Consider the following 13036-nt stretch of genomic DNA (forward strand, 5'->3'; position numbering starts at 1 on the left):
TCTTTCAAGGATTGAGGAAATGTAGACTCTACTTAGGGAGGAATCCTGGCTACCCACAACCCTCAAAGCTTTTAACATGGAAGGCATGACTTCAACATGCTGTCATGACAACACCAGTGCCTATAACCAAGGTATGAGCTGAGGTCCCTGGGATGACTTTGTGGTCTTCTCCTTTTATCCCTACTTTAAGCCTCTAATACCACTTCCCTCTCTTGCTTCTCCCAAATTCTAATTACTGCAGCCAAAAATTAGGGTGATATGGTAGTCACTCAGCATTCTCAATTCACATAGGTCTCCATAGAAGCATTTAGCTGAAGCTAGCATCTGTTCTCATATTTTGTAAGTGAATTTAATCTGCCAGAATCTGTTCTTGTTTCTCTCTCCACTGTCCTCAGAAATAGCTTTTTTAGCATCAGCACATAAGAGGTTTCTATTTTCCTCTGTCCTTTGTTAGATTTTTAAGGATTTAACATACATAGCCCTTCTTATACATTCATTTCCTTTCCCTTCCCTTTCTTTTCTGCTCTTCTCCATATTCCAAATATCCATTTAATAGTCTTTGATAGTAAGGCCACAGTATCAGAGGTACTGCTAATCTTTGGTCATTGAACAACCTCTAGAGGAGGAACTTGTCAACATATTTTCATCAGTCTCCTTTTCTTTTAACTGACTATTTCTGCTATATTTCTCTAAAATGATTTAGCCTCCTATCAGAAAGGAGTAGTTCTGTAACCACAACCAGAGTTTTTGATATATCAGAGATTCTTTCATGAACATCAAGACCTATCCAATCACTGGTTCTCAACCATGGCTCAAACTTCACAGAAGTCTATCTATAAAATTAAGAAAAAGCTCGGGCTTCTGGCTGGAGAAAAGTTCTCTGTTTTTGATTTGTTTTTAAAATTTGGTGACCATAGGTGCTGACTTACAGATTAGTTCCTAGGGATCCCCCTTCCTTTCTACCTTGGACAGTTCCCACAAAACTAGGCCTCTCACACTTTTCAAATCTTATATATTCATCTAAGGGCTCTGATGCAGGAAAAAAGATGGTCTAACAGCTGCCCCATCATACCTACGTGGTATCATAAAGACCAGCAGATACAGGAGGAGTCAATATGGACCCCTTAGTTTACAGTTTGGCAGCCATGGGAAGGATGCTCCCACTAATTCTATCTAGGGATAGTCATGTCTGAGACTGGGAAATGTGTGACTCCGCTCTCCTCCTCTATGTCTGAGACATCATATGAGCCTGAAACACACAATATTTAAAACCCTAAACATAAGCTATAATAAATCAAGGCTATGATAGGCTAGGTGGGCATTTGGCATGTGAGATGTTATTAAGTTACAAAGTCCGTTATTCCCTAGAAATAACTTATGAATTTATATTCTCCTTCACCCCTAAACCATTTTCAGGTGTGTTAATTTCCCAGTTATATTTGATTTATCAGGATCCAGAACCACACTGCCTAGAGAGAATCTACTGGGGTAGCATGTTTCAAGCTTGCCTTCTGTCCTGCCTTTCTATCCCCTTTCCATGCCTCAATGACTAGGCCAAGACTCTGCCTTGTGTGAAGAGTTAAATAGCACCAGAGACTTTTCCTCCTCATTCATCATCAGGGCAGCCTCATTCACTTCTCTCTTTGTCCTCTTCTTATCACAGAAGGACCTGCTGGGGAGTTGATCCACTCAGCTGTGAGCCTGGACCAGACCTCATGCTGCTATAGCCCCAGTTGGTTGGTTGATGGCCTTTTTGTCTAAGCCACAGTTGCCCACCAAAACAGGGAGTTGCATTAGCCTTCCTTCTCTATAGATAGACACGCACAGTGGGAGCCTTTCCAAGACCTTCATTCCACCCATATTCAGAGCAGATACCTTTCTCCAGAGTCCCACAGCAGATGTGATTTGAATTTTACATTGAAATATTTGTTTCAGGTTCAACAATTAGACTTTTCTGCTTCAAGATCTGACTTAAGGGTTCGTGTATTACTGGTCAACTCATCCAACATCAAGGTTCACGGAAAACTCCTCATACTTAATGACAGAGGTAAGAATGAGCTGTCTGTCGATTTAGCAGTCTTAGATGTGGGCGTGCCAAATAGGAGATCTCCAATAAAAACAATGTTAATGCCCAACTGCGTATTTCCGTTTCTGAGATCAGTCATTTCTAAGAGAGGTTTTGCCAACCTGGTTACCTTAACTGCATTGATCCCTGTGATACAAATCTTAGTATTTAATATTTTGGTAAACACTGAAATTGTGAATTGGCTCCAAATCTATTCAAGCACCCTTACGAATCATAGAAATCTTAAATGGTATGATTTGATGTGAGCTAATACTTTGATTTACTAACCTATTCAGGTAGGTATATTGAGGAAATGGGGAGAAAATAGAAATAACTGAGTAAATATACTAAAACATGTTCTTACAGAGGTTTTGATATCTTTATTATTGTGATTGAATAGAAAATATAATTCTATATCTATAATGCTATAACATCTATCATTTCTTCAAATACTGGGACTATAAAGAGATGCGTCACTTGTACTTTTCTTCATCATCTGATGGCTGTGTTGGCTAAAGCAGGACTTAGTTGTTTCTGGCAATGGTTGCTGATACTGAGTAAAGTTAATCTCAACGATCCTTGTACTGTTAGGACACGTGATATCAGTTAACGTTCTACAAAAATAACAGGATGTGGTGTAACATGACGCACCAAATCCTCTGCTGAATCAGGCTTTCAGTTTTTCTCAACTGCCTTCCTCTTTTTATCTGGACTTTCATCTGATTATGCCTTAGTTCTATTCATGAAGTCTGAAGTCTAACTAAGTCAACACTAGAAAGATTGTGACTGTTGGTTTTCTATTTACATCTTACAGTAGACAAGCATTTAACAGGTGCGAAAGACCTTACCTGTGTAAATATTTGCTGCAGAATAAGTCCAATTTCTTGGCTGTTTTCATCATTCTCTTTTCTCTTTCTTTCATTATCCCACCACTAGCCAGCCCCATCCTACCATACAACAACAAACACCAGCTAGTATTTGACGACAACTACTTTATACCAAGTATACTTTAGGAATTATCTTCATTTAATCCATCTAGCAACAAACTCATTTAGCTCCTTTTTGGATAAGCATATAAAGGTTTAGAGAGGTTGAGTTGCTTGGCTAAAGTCACACAGGAATGTGGTGGAACTGTAGTTCAAAACCAGGCCACCTGACAGCAGAGCCAATACAGCTAACCACTGCCTGATATCTTCCTTGCATCTCCCAAGGTCCACTTTGCATATGCACAACTTTGCCTGCCAAGAAGGATAGGATTTGACTTTTCTCAATGACTGGCAGGTGTGTCAGAGATGCCATTGTGCATTTTCCATGCTCTTGCCAGTCATCCCCATCCATTTCTTCATATCTGTCTCATCATCTCTTCTTTCCTTATGCCATTCATTCGTTCATCAAATATTTATTGGGCTTCTACTAAGTACTGAGCAATGCTCCCAGCACTGAAGATATAGCAATAAGCCAAACAAAGTTTCTCTCTGGTAGAACAGTCATTCCATTGGGAGTGACAACTGACAAATAAGAAAAAAAAAATGATATGTGTGTGTATGTATGTATGATGTGCCTGTATATATTATATAGAGTAATCTACAAAGGACTCTAATACAATGATATTTGAGCAGAAACCAGAAAGAAGTGGAGGATAAAATTTGCAGGCTCTGGGGAAAAAAGTTTTTCAGGCAGAGAGAACAGCAGGTGTCAAGATCCCAAGGCGAGTTTGCTTGGTCTGTTTAAGGACCAGCCAACGCTGAGCATTATCAGTAAGAAGTTGTCATAGGTGGTAAGATTGGAGGCTTTGTGCCTTGTAGGGTATGAGGAGAACTTTGGATGTCTTCTGAGCGAATTACAAAGCTGTTTGGAGGATTTTGGACAGAAAAGTGAAATGATCTCTCTTATTTTTTAAAAGTTTACCATACACTGTGTGAAAAATAGAACATGGGAAGGCAAAGAAAGATGCAAAGAGTGTGGAGGCTTTTACAACATTTCAGGTGTGAGGTGATGATGCCCTCATTGTAGTGGGAACCTTGGAGCTGGTGAGAAGTTGTTGGGTTGGGGGTGTCTTTGAAAGGTGTTACTGACAGGAATTGCTGCTGAATTTGATGTGACGCATGACATACATGATGTAATAGGGATAACTCTGAGATTAGCCTGAGCAAGGGGAGGTAGGAATTTGCCATCGCCGAGGTAGGGAAACTCGAGGAGAAGATTAGATGGGGAATGGCTTGGGATTTAAAATTTTATTTTGGTCATGTTAATGTTAGAAATTCCTAACAGATCACCCAACTAAAAATCTAAAGTATTGGGGCCGGCCCAGTGGTGCAGCGGTTAAGTGCACACATTCCTCTTCGGCAGCCCAGGGTTTGCCAGTTCCGATCCCAAGTGTGGACATGGCACTGCTTGGCACACCATGCTGTGGTAGGCATCCCACATATAAAGTAGAGGAAAATGGGCACGGATGTTAGCTCAGGGCCAGTCTTCCTCAGCAAAAAGAGGAGGATAGGCAGCAGTTAGCTCATGACTAAACTTCCTCAATAAAAAAAAAGATCTAAAGTATTAAATAGTTGGATATAAGAGTGTGTAGTTCAGCAGAGAGGTTTGGGCTTGAATTTACATAAATTCAGGAATGATTATCACATGAATGGTATTTACAGTCAAAGACTTGGATTAGGTCCTTTCCAGAAGTGAGTACAGAAGAAAGAGGAGAAGCATCCTCTTACTACTTCCCTATCCTAGTTGCACGTCAGAATCGTCATGGGACTTTAAAATATATACACATATCAGAGCTCCACCACAGACTCATCAAATCAAAATTTTTGAGAGTAGAGCCTGGGGATCTATATTGTCAATCAGCTTCCCTAGGTGATTGATCATGAAGAAACTGACATGTGTTTGGGAATCAGTATTATAAGCCATTCTGTTTGTGTTATAGTAGGAATTAGCTTTTTAATGTTGAGAAGACACTTCTTTCCATATCCACTGCCACCTATTCAGATCCAAGCTATGATCGTTCCTTACCCTAAGTGTTCTACCCACATCCATCCTTACTGTTATTTTTGCATGATTAGCTCACATAATCTTTTCAAAGAATAAAATTTCAATGCCATCTCATTGCCCTCAAAGGCAACAATTCTAGTCATGGCCTGCAAGATCCTGCCTGGTATCGGCCATCTGTCTCTCGACCTCATCAAGCACCAGGCACCCCCTCTTGCTCTCTACACTGCAAACACTGTCCTTCCTTCAGTCCCAAGTACACATATGCTTCCTCTTGTTTCCAGGTTTTGTACTTGCTGCATCCTCTTATGACCTTTTCTTCCCTTCTTTGACCTAATTAACTCTTACTCACGTTTTGAGCTCAGCTCAATCATCATTTCCTTAAAGAAAGCTTCTCTGACTTCTCTGAGTAAGCCAAATCCTGCATGGCAGTAGGTTGTGAAATAAATTTAGGAAAGTGTGGCCAGCATTTTTTTTTTAAGGATATAGAAAAGAATGGAATAGAAAACGTCAGAGTGGTTCACACATAATGAGGATGAATATCATCTTATCAACTTTTGTTTCTGTGTGCACTAACAGGACGATGAACTCTCCTCGTAATACTTTTGCAGTTGCAATATTTTGTGTGTGTGATTGCTAGCTTATTGTCTGACTTTCTCATTAGCCTGTAATCCCATGAGGGAAACGATCTGTGTCTGCTTGCTTTCCATTTTATCCATAGTCCTTAATCAAATGACTAACCCTTATGAAAGCACTAGAAGCATATTTATGGGAAGAAGGGAAGAAAGAAGATAGATGTGGGAATTTATTTTGGGGGCAGGGTAAGTTTGTACCATCACACTTTATAGCATGCGGCCACACTAGCTTTGCCAATGCAAATTCTGTGGGCTCATTGACCTCATATTTGAACAGAACAAGGCTTCCCATTTTGTTCATTTATTTTTAATAATGTTTAAACAAACAATGAAACACCTTCATTTACAAGTGTTAAGTGAAATGGTAAGCTGGGGAAATCTGATACAACCATAGGTTGCATTACTTCTTGACAGGAGCTTCAGAAACCCAAGCCTTTCTGAGTAGAGTAGGGTGATCTCCTTTTTTTCCTTCTGGAAATTTATGGAAAATTTAGAGATGATATCAGAGCTAATGAACTGGTGTCTCATCCCTGCTGGGAAATATTTTTTTCTTCCCCTGAGAAGCTCTTTTATTCACCCTTGTAGTCACTGTGTTCAGCCTTTCTACTCTGTCAGCTGTAACTTTTCCGTTTCAAGTGTCAGAAACCCCAAACTTAACTAGCTTTCTGAGAAAAGGGAATTAATTGGCTATTTTACTGAATCTTGCAGTTTAGAATTGGTTTCAAGTCTAGCCAAATCCAGGACCTGACTATTGTCAGTCCCCAAGCCTTGGTTTCCTGGCTCCATCTTCTCTGTGTGGCTCCATTCTCAGGTTCCATGTAGTTGCAGGATGGTTGCTGGTGATCTCAGTCCCTCTACGTTCTTAAGTTCATTAAGTGACTTTCCCAGCAAAATTCTCATTTTCTTCCATTCAAGTTCAAACCTGTCCCTGAGTCAATCACTTTGTGCAGAAGAATGTGATATTCTGATTGACTAGACCTGAGCCATGTGCCTAGAGTGGCTTCGGAAAGTCCATGGATTGAGAATGGAGGTGGTTCCTCAGAGGAAAATCAAGGTATGGCTCCCAGAAGGAAAGTGAACCAAAGGCAATAATAACTGTTAAGCACCCCACCTCCTGTGACCCCTCCCCCTTATCCTCAGCAAACAATCTTCCTTTCTGCCTTAAGAGAGCATGAAGTTAACTGTCCTTTGCTCATCTCTATATCTATCTGCACTGGCACCCACTCTTACTTGATGTCCCATCACAGCAGGGCTTTGGTGCCCAAGATACTATCTATGCTGTTGATTATTAGCTCAGATCCTTTTCTTTATTAACATCTCTGGGATTTTACTTCAATTATCATATTTCTCTGTTTATTTACTCTTTTCTTTTTCTCCCACAAGCCTGTTCAAAGTTTCCCATCATTACTAAAACATCTCTTGACCCTACCACTTCTTCAGACCACCAGCCAATTTTCCACCTTCCCTCATAATCAGGTTTCTCAATAGTTTTTTTCTCTATTAATTTCCATTTCATTTACTCCTAATTTTATGACAATATGGTTTCTTCTCTTATTAAAATTGCTATAGCAAAATTTGACTAAAAATTGGGCAGAGGATCCTACTAGAAATTTTTCCAAAGGAGACATACAGGTACATGAAAAGATGTTCAACGTCACTAATTATCATTATGGAGAACAGATTAGTGCTTGTCTTAGGCGGGGGTTAGGCAAAATTTGTGAAGGTGGTCAAAAAGTATAAAATTCCAATTATAAAATGAATAATACTGTATTATATATTTGAAAATAGCTAGGAGAGTGGATCTTGAAATTTCTCACCCCAAGAAAAAGAAGTTTATAACTGTTTCTAGTGACAGATAGTAACCAGACTTGTGGTAATCATTTTGAAATGTATAGCTAAAGCACTAAAGCTTATGGACAACCTTCCTTGTATCCATGAGTGCATCTTATACATATGAACATCATCTATCACTTGAAGCAAAAAAAAATGTTGCAAACCACAATTTAGCATCCAAAGTCTCTTGTACTCTGAATCTCCTTCTCCCGTTTTTCTCCCTGCCACTGTCCTTGCTAAGCCCATTATGCTCTAGCCACATTAGAGTATTTTACAGTTCCTAGGATGCACTGCGTTCTCTCAGGCCTCTGTTTATCTCTTCTGTCATCAATGTACCCACATCACAAACTCCTACTCACCCCTTAAGATTCAGATTAAATGTCACCTCCTCCATGATGCCTTCTCAGCCTCTCAGGAAGTGACTTTCTTTTGTGCTCTCACTAGACTTGATTTACAGCTCTGTTACAGCACTTAACATTTAGAATTGTCATCTGGCTGTTTATGTGTGTCTTTCCCATTAGAGAATGAACAAACTTATGGTTTATGGGCAAAACCATACCTCAATCATCGCTCCTTGCATTCTCAGCAGCACCACCAAGCACGGCGTCTGATAGCTAATGAAGCTCAATAAGTGTTTGTGGAATGAATTAATTTTTAGACTATACTTAGTGAATCCTACATTTATGAAGGATGAAATAGAAAACTGATGAAAGAGTCATGGTTATGATTTTATATCACCTGATATTCTCCAAAAATAACATTCTTAAAACTGGCTACCTTTCAAAGTTATTACTTGGCTTTCATATAATTACGTTATAAATTCTTTTCTTAATTTGAATAAAGCAAATCTATTTGCCCCCAAAATGTGTGTTCCTTGAAAACAGGAACTAAATCATGCATCTGTATTTTCCTAGGATCTAGCAAATGCCTGGCACATAAAATGGAGTTATGGTGAAATTTAAAAAATGAAACAAAACCTTCAAATATGAGGTCCCAGTACCTAAAAATTGTACTGGAATACACGTTAGATTAGTATAGGTCCCCTATAAAGACAAAAGCCGTTAGCTAGGGCTTGTTTAAAATTAGACCACTTAGATTCCTAAATCATTCATCCTTCCTTATATGTGCTGTATTTACTTACAACCTTCTCCAGCTCTTTAACTGTTTATGTAACACTGACCTTAAAATATCCAACGCAAATTCCAATTCATCTTTGCATCTGAGCACTCAACATTCCCTTTGATTAAGGCTATCCTAATAACTGTTTGCTTCTCCAGATTCTAATTGACTTGTTGCCGCTCTGGCACACACAGTACCTTCTCACATACTAGGCTTTTCTTAAATTATATCCCTATATCATTTAGATATAAATGCTGCTTCCCATACTCTCTGGTTTTACCAAAAGTTTCATGCGTATAACTTGTCATCCTAAGTATTCTAATTTCTTCGTAAGTGACTACCAGGCTAACCATTGTGTTGTACTTTTTAACGGAAGCTCGATTTCTTCAGGGAAGTCCCTCCCCACTGCTGGAGTAGGACCTCCAGCTCAGTCCCCACATTTAACCTCTTTTCTTAATAGTCATATAGTATTTTAGCTATTAAATAAAATTTAGCTGCCTTAAGCTTGGGATCAAAAGGTATTTCTGGGAAGAAGGGGAGTATTTAGCCTTAGAAAGGAGGGAATAAAGAGAAAGTTCTCAAGAATAGTAAGAGGGAAAAGATCTTAAGAAAGATCAGAAAGAATAAGTAACTCATGCTATAAACGCACATTATTATTATCAAAATACACTTAAAAATAATTTAAAATCATGGCTCAGATATAGAGTGAGAAAGTGCCAAATGAGTTATTTAACTCATTATTAATGGAACTAGAGAGATGATAAATGCTGGTTCAATGGGAAAAAGAATGCTGGGACTAAATTGCAAAGCTAGATAAATCTGATTAGTGTCCCACAGGGTAATAAAAGTGTAACATTTGATGTTATTTTTTTCTATTGGGCAAAGATAATTTGCATCACTAATGGACAAAAACAATTTGTACTTATCAATCCTCTACAAGTTAAAACCTAACTTCACAGAGGCTGGACAAATCAGTAATAATAGAAAATTAAACAAAGTTACATTCCCTTGAGAGGGAGATTTAATTTACGTGAGCTTGTTAGACAATACTCTGGTATGGCTTTGAAAAGTTAAGCAGTAATCTTATTTCCAAATTTCAGAACTTTTTCTTAACACTGTAAATTAACGAAGACATCTCAGTACCTGGGTTGGAATGGGAAAGATAAAGAGGGCTATTTTCAGCTTCCAGAAATGGAGGAATTCATGTGCGTACCATAGAACAAGAAAAGTTAGAGAGAAAACTGTCAGCTCTCAGTTTCCATAAATTGGGCATAACCAAATTGAAAACACAGTTTAACAGTGGACCAGCTGATGTGGGAAAGGCTAAGAGTAGAGCTTTCCTAGGAGGTTAACTAAAACTGTATACCCAGCCCACTGAGGTGGCTTGTTCCGGGGAGATCTCTAAAGGCTTTAAACCCATGAACAGGCGCTATAGGAAGATGGCTCAGGGGAACTCTGCGGGCTCCCTGCTGGACCTCTTTATGCTAATGAGGCATGCCTCTTAATCTGCTTCCCAGAGACTTCCAAAATGAAGGTGTGATAAATCAACAACAGGTGAATGGGAGAAGATATTCAAAGCCAGAGAGAAGGGTGGAAGCCCCAGCAATTTGTAAGTTGCATAACCAAGATAACTACCTGTTGCATCCATAGATAACATCAAGTCCTATGATTTCTGTGCATGATTTAATAACTTAGAAGCTTTGAAACTTGGTTCTTTCTAGATGAAAATGAGTATGTTCTTACTCTATTTGTGGCAGTATCTATATACTATCTTGACACTTTCTGTACTTTCATTCCTACTGAAGTCTTGCCTAACTTTCTTTTGAGGTTGGGAATATCCTCAGGGACTTCTAAGAAATCAACAGCAGAGATGTGACCCCATGTGTTATTGCTGGCAGTTTTGGTAATCATCACCATACTTCAGTTGCAAAAACCACTCCCCACAATCTTCTTTCTTACAATCCACTCTCAAAAGCACAAAAGATGTATTAGGGTCATAGCCATACACAATGTTAGAATAAATGCATTTGGGGCTAAGAATTCTAATAAAGATCTTTATTACTTCATTGGGGATTTGGCAAATACAGAACTGACTCTTCTGTGTATTGAATTGATAATACCCCTAGAGGAATGACCCTGAAATTATAGAAAATGCATATTTTTTAAACTTTGTCTTCAAAAATAATCCTGTGCATTTTTTTTAAACAACAGAAAACTATAAAGTGGAAAATAAACAAATGAACACACAAAAATGGGAGTTTCTATAGCAAGTCTGGAGTCCTGGGGCAGTAAGACGTTTTCCTACTGTCTGGCTCACTCCTCATGATTTTCCTCAGTTTCTCATAGTCATTTTGCTATCTTTATCATGTAACAAAACTGTCTTGACCTCAAAGAAAATACACTGTTTGGTGTTGTCTTTAAAAACACAGATGGATAAGCAGTATACAAAATTTACTAGGGATTTCCACAGAAGATCTCCTCTTTCTTCTATGTTTCTATAAAAACAAAATTCACTATTTTAATTGCAATGGAATATATGGAAGAGGTGAGATGCCAAAAGCACCAGAAATTACATTTTAGGAATATCAATTGTTTGCCCCTATTGAGTAATCATAGAGAGAAAATAAAATGAGTTCCCTAAAAATAATATTTTTCAGAACTCTATTCTGGGAATTACCACAAAGGAAGGCATCATTACTTAAGGAACATATTTCCCTTAAGTTCAGTCGGTATAATATAATGCAAAGCCACACCTGTATATACTATCTGCTCAACTTCTGGTTCCACCCAGGGCCATGAATGGGTGAAGTATGTTTGCCTTTTGAAATGCTGATGATTTTGCTTCTGACACTAGGTAGGTCGATAAATAACTGGCCATTTGTTCTTAAGGTGAAACAATAGACACTACAGTGAAACCAAGAATAGTGGTCACAAAAGTTACTGGCAAGCCTGGTCCATAATCAAGTTCTGAGGGAGGGGACTTTGTCTTCCTCTTCGCCTAACTGCCTTCTTCAGACCTCTCCATTTTCCTTCTAGCACTTCCCCTTTGTTAAAATATTTTTTTCCTCACTCAGGAAAAAGATCTGATTTCAGTCATACACATCTTACTATAAAATTTTATGTCTGCCTGGTTGATACAGCTATTGTTTTTGGCATTTTAATCCGAGTGTTGAAGGAATAAGGAAGGGCGGTGACCCCCAAAAGAGAATTTCAGGCATTAGAGAGTAAATGGGAAATTTGAGGGAGAAAGGAGGTACTTTCCATTGAAGCCTGAAATTGCAACATTCCTGCTAATAGAAAATGTACAATGCCTGTGCTGTGAGAGAACCCAGGCTACTTTGCATTGAATGCTTTCAAACTTTAACTATACTGCTCTGTGTCTTAATAATGTTTTTGTATCTTGTCAAGTATACCAGTATTATTATACTTAATTAAATTCTATTGCATGATTATTTTTGATTAATTTATGCTCCTACTTTCTAAATGACACATTTAGTTGTCGTTGACATAGAAAAGAAGAAAATCATTTAAATTGTAAAGTCCCATTTTTTACTAATCACAGCAAACAGGCTTTTTCTTTCTTGTCTCTCAGCTATAAAGTGGGGTGATTTAACCATTACTCTTTCTTACCACTACTACCTTCAAAATAATTAATTTTTATTCTTTTGTTTTGGCAGCTCTGTCTTTCCATGATGCTATACTATCAAGCTCCCTTTCAGCTCTCTTGTTTTCCTGTGAACTCCAGCATCATTTGTTGGCTAAATCACTTATGTGATGCCTGTATACTCTCCCTTGAAGAGCTGTTTTTATTTTAACATTTATTCTTCTACATCCTCTAGATCAACTCCTTGTGAAAAAAACCTCATATTTCATCTCTGTATTCTAAATAACTTGCACCATGAGTTTTTAAATTGTATGTGCTTAATATATTATTGCTGTATTTGAATCAAGAGTAACGTGGGGTTGCATATCTTATAAAAATGAAAGACTTGTATCCAAAATATGTAAAGAAATCTTAAAATTCATCAATAAAAAAAAATCAGCCCAATAAGAAATGGGCAAAAAACCTGAACATACACTCTACTATAGAAGATATAAAGATGGCAAGTAACCATATGAAAAGATGCTCAACATAATTTGTCATTAGGGAATTCCAGAATACCACTATACACCTATTATAATGGCTAACACCCATATTACAACCCCAAAATGCTGGCAAGGATATGGAACAACAAGAAGTCTTGTACATTGCTAGTGGGAATGCAAAAGGATACAGGGACTTTGGATTACAGTTTGGGAGTCTCTTACAAAGCTAAACATAGTCTTACCATACTTTCCAGCAATCATGCTTGAGGTATTTACCCAACTGATTTGAAAACTATGGCTGTAGAAACAC

At 38.1% G+C, this 13036-nt stretch overlaps 1 long non-coding RNA gene across 1 annotated transcript; it reads left to right on the forward strand.

The window, feature by feature from the left end:
* Nucleotides 1-1936: 1936 nt before the first annotated feature.
* On the forward strand, nt 1937-12672 carry LOC139082651 (uncharacterized). The gene is made up of 3 exons (XR_011538857.1): nt 1937-2047; nt 10158-10249; nt 12318-12672. It is a non-coding gene; the product is annotated as an uncharacterized lncRNA (long non-coding RNA).
* Nucleotides 12673-13036: the final 364 nt, after the last annotated feature.

Source organism: Equus przewalskii, chromosome 3 (assembly GCF_037783145.1).
Source record: "Equus przewalskii isolate Varuska chromosome 3, EquPr2, whole genome shotgun sequence".
Lineage (NCBI taxonomy): Eukaryota > Metazoa > Chordata > Mammalia > Perissodactyla > Equidae > Equus > Equus przewalskii.